The sequence below is a fragment of the Melozone crissalis genome, unplaced genomic scaffold (assembly GCF_028551555.1).
Source record: "Melozone crissalis strain CALT ecotype California unplaced genomic scaffold, PUWL_Pcris_2 ptg000013l_1, whole genome shotgun sequence".
Lineage (NCBI taxonomy): Eukaryota > Metazoa > Chordata > Aves > Passeriformes > Passerellidae > Melozone > Melozone crissalis.
The window spans coordinates 10,588,893-10,594,906 of record NW_026535791.1 but is presented as its reverse complement, the minus strand read 5'-3'; the positions used below and the strand labels follow the sequence as shown (position 1 = coordinate 10,594,906).

Here is a 6,014-nt window from a genome sequence, read left to right as displayed (position 1 = left end):
TCCTACTGGTGCAGGAATTAGTATCAGTGTTTACAACCTGGAACAATATGAAGAAAATCTGATTAAACATTTAATTGTGTGACATCTAGAGGAACAAAATAATCAGAATATTTTTTCTGGCTAAAGACAATACTCCAGATGCAGTCTCAGGTGCTGTGTACAGAAGAATCACTTCCTGCACTTTGCTGACCTCACTTTCTATGCAGCCCAGCGCTTCACTGCTCACTTTTCTGTAAAACTGATCTTCCTCAACGAGTTTTGTTACCTGATGGCATTCCATCCCAGATACAGGACTTGCTTCTGCTCTTGTTGAGTTTCCCTGAAAATTGTAGCAAAGACGTGGTAAATGACATCCAGTGCTTTCCCATCAGCTGCATAGTTGACCATCTCATCATTGAAAGTTATTAAGTTGCTCAAACAGACTTTGCCCTCTTTAAATTGGTATTGATTAAATTGGCACCCAGTCACCTTGAGTCCATCATATGCCTCAGATAAAGGATGCAGGAGAATCTGCTCCATAAACTCCTCAGATATTAAAATGTTTGCTTTGTAGTTGTTCAGCTCTTCTTTCTCTTCCTGGGTCTGGTGTTTCTGTTTTACCAGTCAGTAGGAACCTCCCATGCTTGTCACAAGAGGCCCTGTAGTGCAGCTTTGCAGTGACACTGGCCAGTTCCCTCAGCACTATTTTATTTACCAAAAAAACCCCTTCATCTTAGATGCTGTGCTTTAGCATATGCAATGCTGCTTCTCTCTTCCTCCCTGTAAACATACATGTCAAGAAAGAGAGAAATGTACAGGTTAATGTAGAGAAATTCCAAGCTAGTGATAGAAAAATATAGATCTTCAAGAAAATTTCAGAAGAGAACACAGCTTTTATTTCTGAACTTTTTGAAGGGACCTTTGCAATCTGCTTCAATCAATCAAAAATTTCCCTCGCACATATTTATGACTGTAAAATTTGGAACCTAAAGCTGCCTTTGAACTAAGTGTAGAAAAGCCTTTGAATCTTTTTCTAAAGTTTTAGAGATAAAAAGTAATTGAAACTGGAAAAAACAAAAGGCAGAAAAATGGGAGCCCTCACAGTTGTTTTTTTTTTCTTCTGTAAACTCTTGTCTGATTCTCTTAAAAAAATTGAGTGTGACCTTAATAAAAATTCATTTCAACTTTTTATTGACAGTGGGTCTTTATGATGGGTTAATTTTAACCCATTCATGTGACTCTGTTCATATAACTTTGGTTAATACTCAAGCTAGATACAGCTAAGCACACAAAAAGAAAGAAAATGTTTCCTAAACATATACTCCACTAGTCACATTTACTGAACTGTGACACATACATCTACAAATCCTTAGAAAAGGAAAGGATTAGTTTTGATCCACATAAAATAGTAAATTCAGCTGAAAAGACCTAGAAATGATTATGCTTGAGCCACTGAGCTCTTAATCCAGTCTGTTAAATAAGAACCAAAAAAGAACACATCCTACTTTTAATATTTTAATAAGCAAATTGCTTAGTAGGGAAGAGTTATTTTTGCTTTTGGCAACAGTTTAGTTAAGATGTGTTTTTTTAAACTTCAGTTCTGCAAAACATATTTGGAACCAATGTGTTAACATTTGCTTTGCTTGTTCAAATAATGCTTATTTTACCTTGTATTGAGGCTTTTCTGATCAGCTTGGAGAATTTTTTTCACCATGCACTTCCATATAAAAACTAATAGCAATGGTGTGACTTTCTTATCAACTTCTCCTTAGGAAGCAGGTCCTTAAGTCTTGTTTTGTTAGCTGGCATGGTGCAACTGGGCAAGGAGAGTGAAACAAAGCACCTTTTATCATGGACTAGCATGGCATGTGCCATCTTCATGCCCTGCCTATCACATGGACTTCCTTCTTGTGGATCTTGAGTATGTCCAATCAGTTGATCTAAAATCTGTGCTGAAGATCCTGCTTGGAAAGGCAAATTTCTTAGCAATGGTGCTTCATGGAAGTGCCTCCAGACATTTTCCAGAGTCTCAAAGAATTCTTCAGAATGGTCTAGTAGACACATTTCTTTCCCACTATGAAAAAAGAGTGTGGAAACCGCTGAAACATCTGATTTTGCTATGCTCTCATCTGTTCATTATGTAATTAGATCATTGCAGGGTGGTGGCATTTGGGTAGGACAGGATTCAGTTACCTAAAAGTAGTTTTGCTCGTGCCATTTGAAACACTCTGTTGATCTAAGCCCACTGCAAGGGGTTGGAAAAGATGGTCGACTCCAGAGAGATTTTTACTCTTCTTGCTCCTCAGTATGATACCCAGGATACCAGTGACAGGTAAAATGGTCCAAACTTCCACTATTGCACATATAAATCCTGTATCAAGCAGTTGGACACCTGAATCACTCTTTAGTCTCAGGGATACCATCTGCATCTGTGCTGATTAAAGCACCTTAACCAGCTAGATTTTGGTGGTTATAACCTCTAAATGAATCCCACTCTGGTTGCCTTGACTCCCATTAAAGTCGGCTCTTCTCAAGTGAGATTCACCTGCACTATTTGATACTTTTGCCTTCAGATATTTTGCATCCTTAAACTTCCTGTTTCTTGTTAGTTGTTTTTGAGGGATGCCACATATATGTGTCTAATTTTTGTGTATTCCACCCCATTTGTGTTTGGTGGCTCAGCTGTGCAGCTTAACAATGCAGCTTGGATTTGACACAGAAAGTATTGGATCTTGTTGTCAACAAGACGCATGATACATCAAATAATTTGTCTTCCAAATAATGAGTGAGAGTCTGTCATAACCTACCTGAATGTTTTGTAGATTAAAATGCATTCAAATTATTTTTGTGATGCTTTGCTATTATTATTTATCACACCTTAATTAAGGTTAGTTACATTGCTTTTCCAATTTGTCTCATATTTAGCATGCACTATTCTTCCCTGGGTAATATTGAGAGTGTGCAGCATAGTGATTAAGTAAATATTGATGTTTCAGTAAATTGGCCCTTCCCTCTAGCTAAAAAGGACTGGAAAAGAAGTAAAGAAGAATAGAAAAGTCATTGCTCAAACATCAAACATTAAAGTCTTAATGAATTTCTAGCTCAGGAGAACTGGATATAATATACCTGCATTCAAAAATTAAATCCAATGTAATAATCCAGAGGAATGTGAGGAGTAAATTTCCTCACTTTTCTTCTTCTTTATTATATGTATATAGTATTTAGATGTAACTACATTCTCTAGGTATATTCAGGATTTGTAAGTTTCTTAATGTGCAAATGATTTCTGAGATATATATATATATATCTGCTGTAGTTTTTGTTCAGTAATCCTACTCTGATGTAAAAGCTTTTTCTTTCATTAGTAAGGATTTATATTCTCTGTGTAGAAAGCCCAAGAAAGATATTATTTGCCATTAGCATGATTTTACATTAAAGCAGGTTATATTAATCACCTTGCAGATATTCTCAGCATGTCTAAAAGTAATTAAAATAAGTATATAACTTATGATGTGAATTTTATTCACAGATTTTGATTTAGCAGCTTTGCCAGTAGTCAAAGGATCAGAACATCAGTAGAAAGTTGAAGAAGAAAACACTGTGTGAAGAAACACTTCCTACTCCATTAGAAATGGTAAACAAGTAAGAGTGAAGACTGAAAACACAGATTTGTGTTTCGGCCTACTTCATTTTCCTTTCCCATTTCTAAAACCAATTCTTCTCTGTTTATCTTAGTGCTAGGGATTGATTAACCAATGCATTTTTAAATACTCAGACTATATAAATCAGTTAGCATAGGAAGTTTTTGGCATAATTCTGCTTAAGAACTGCATGTTCTTTTTTCATTTAAATTGTGAATGCAAGCACTGCCTTGTTTGGATAAAATAAGAAAAATCCCAGGCTTATCATGCAGAATGCCATAAATCTGCTTTAGAGAAATCTCATGCAGAATTTCATATGGGAGTGGAAAATAATGCAGTGCAATTATTCTTTAAGAAAATAAGCAAAACCCCACAACAAGTATTTTAGAAGTGTAATCAGGCTTTTCGTTGTAAGCTACAGTGGTGAACATGTAATGAAGGAGCTCTGCTGTTACCTTTTTATTCTTTAGATGGAGTTGGAAAAGTCTCTCCTTGTCCAAAGGCCCTGTTTCACAGGCTGCTTTCCAAGGACTCGCTGACCTTGGTGAGAATGAGATGCAGTATTTCTGTAACTGCAAAAGAATGGGACATCACTTTGTTGGAACTACACACACATGGTATATTTTACTGTTGACATCTAAAGTAACTAAAACACTAAAGATCAAACCTAAAATTCTGATTTATGATGAAGGATTGAAAGACATACATGCAAAATGCTTTGATGTTTTCTGTCTGAAAATCAGCAGCTTTAATTGATTCTGTTGAGAGTGATGAAGTGGTCTTCACAGAGAAACTGGTTCCTGTAATGTTAACACAACTGGAAGCATCAGAGATGAAAATTCCATTTTGTTGCACCAGTAAGGGCAGGCTGAACACAGATGGGAAAAGCATGTTCTCTAGCGGTGACTTTTGCTTGATAATGCTACCTGCAAAAAAACCCAAGTGGATATTTGTACCACAGATAGTAACAGGCATCACTTCTATGTGTTTCCTTGAATTGCAGATAACTCTATAGTGGACATACTGAAGATAATAAGCAGCTGGTTTTGCCTGTGTCACAAGTTTTTTGAAATTTGTGTATGGATGACCCAGGTAAGAAGAAAGAATGCATCAAATTTTACTTGTTGCGGTTTTATGACCAGACCTGCCTCCTATTTCACTGTGTTTTGTATTATAAGAGGGAAAAACATTTTGTGTATCCATAGAAGCCCTTAGAAGATAAGAATATTTTCCTCAACCTTATTTTTTTTCTTTATTTGCAATTGTGTGCTATGTCTGCCTTGTCTGTCCCATTTTCTCTCACTAAGTCTGCCCACCATTATGGGCTGCTTCCTTCATGTCCCACACATTGGCCTTTGAGAAATCCAGTAATAGCCCATATTCTTTGCACACAGAAAGTTAAATAGCTGTGTCTATTTTGCATTGACAAGGTATTGATCAAGAAAAATGTCAAAACAGGGAGCAAGATATGGCATTTTAGTACAACAAAATTCAATAATCCTTTTTGTGATATTTCCCTCAGCTGAAGAATACTAATACTGAATGAAGATGGAGGACAGAAACTAAGATGTGTCAGTGGAGCATAACAAATCCACAGGAAGGGCTTAGTTTTACCGTAATTTATTTGCTACTTTATTTCTGCAGTAATTCTAAGCAAAGTTACGTAAGAAATTAAATTGTCACAAACACAATAGATGCTCATTATGAATCAGAAAATTATTCTGAGCCGAGACAGATTTGTTTAAAAAGTCGGAGACTGGCAATCCTGAAATTAGCAGTTTTGTATGATCTTTTAAGAAATATTTCTTTGTAATGGCAGAAAAAAATTGAAACACCTTTGAATTCAACTTGTTAGTCCAGGGTAGCTGGTATCTGGTCTCATACTTACCTTACTACAAGGAAAGTATGAGACCAGATACCAGCTACCCTGCCCTTGACTGGGAATCTGTGATGTGAAGACAAAAGGAGAATTACTACTAATAATAAATACTAATGTATTCAAAGAACAGATTTTCCCAACATTTGTGCTGCTGCCTTATCTTAACCTAGATGCTTTAAGCATAGATAGTTGGAAGGAACACTCTGGCTGAGTGGTACATCATTCTCTGCAGAGCTATTTTCTTCCTCTGGCTGTATATAGGGGAGGTGCTCCAGACTTCTCAGAAGAGCATGGCTGCAGAGCAGAGGGCAATAGCCACAAGTTGCAACAGAGAAAACTTTGACCAGGTATTATTTAAAAAAAAAAAAAAAAAAAAAAAAGAGAGTTCTGTGGGGTGATAGGACATTGGCACAGATTATCCAGAGAAGCTGAGAAATCTACACTGTTGGAGATGCTCATAACACAATGAGGCAAGGCCCTGTGCTTGCTGATGCTCATCTGAGCAGTCTTTGCAG

General features: G+C 36.5%; 1 long non-coding RNA gene across 1 annotated transcript; it reads left to right on the top strand.

The window, feature by feature from the left end:
- The first annotated feature begins 3,544 nt into the window (after nucleotides 1–3,544).
- Nucleotides 3,545–5,350, top strand: LOC128934543 (uncharacterized). The gene is made up of 4 exons (XR_008482864.1): nucleotides 3,545–3,613; nucleotides 4,091–4,164; nucleotides 4,624–4,712; nucleotides 5,143–5,350. It is a non-coding gene; the product is annotated as an uncharacterized LOC128934543 (long non-coding RNA).
- The last annotated feature ends 664 nt before the right edge of the window (nucleotides 5,351–6,014 follow it).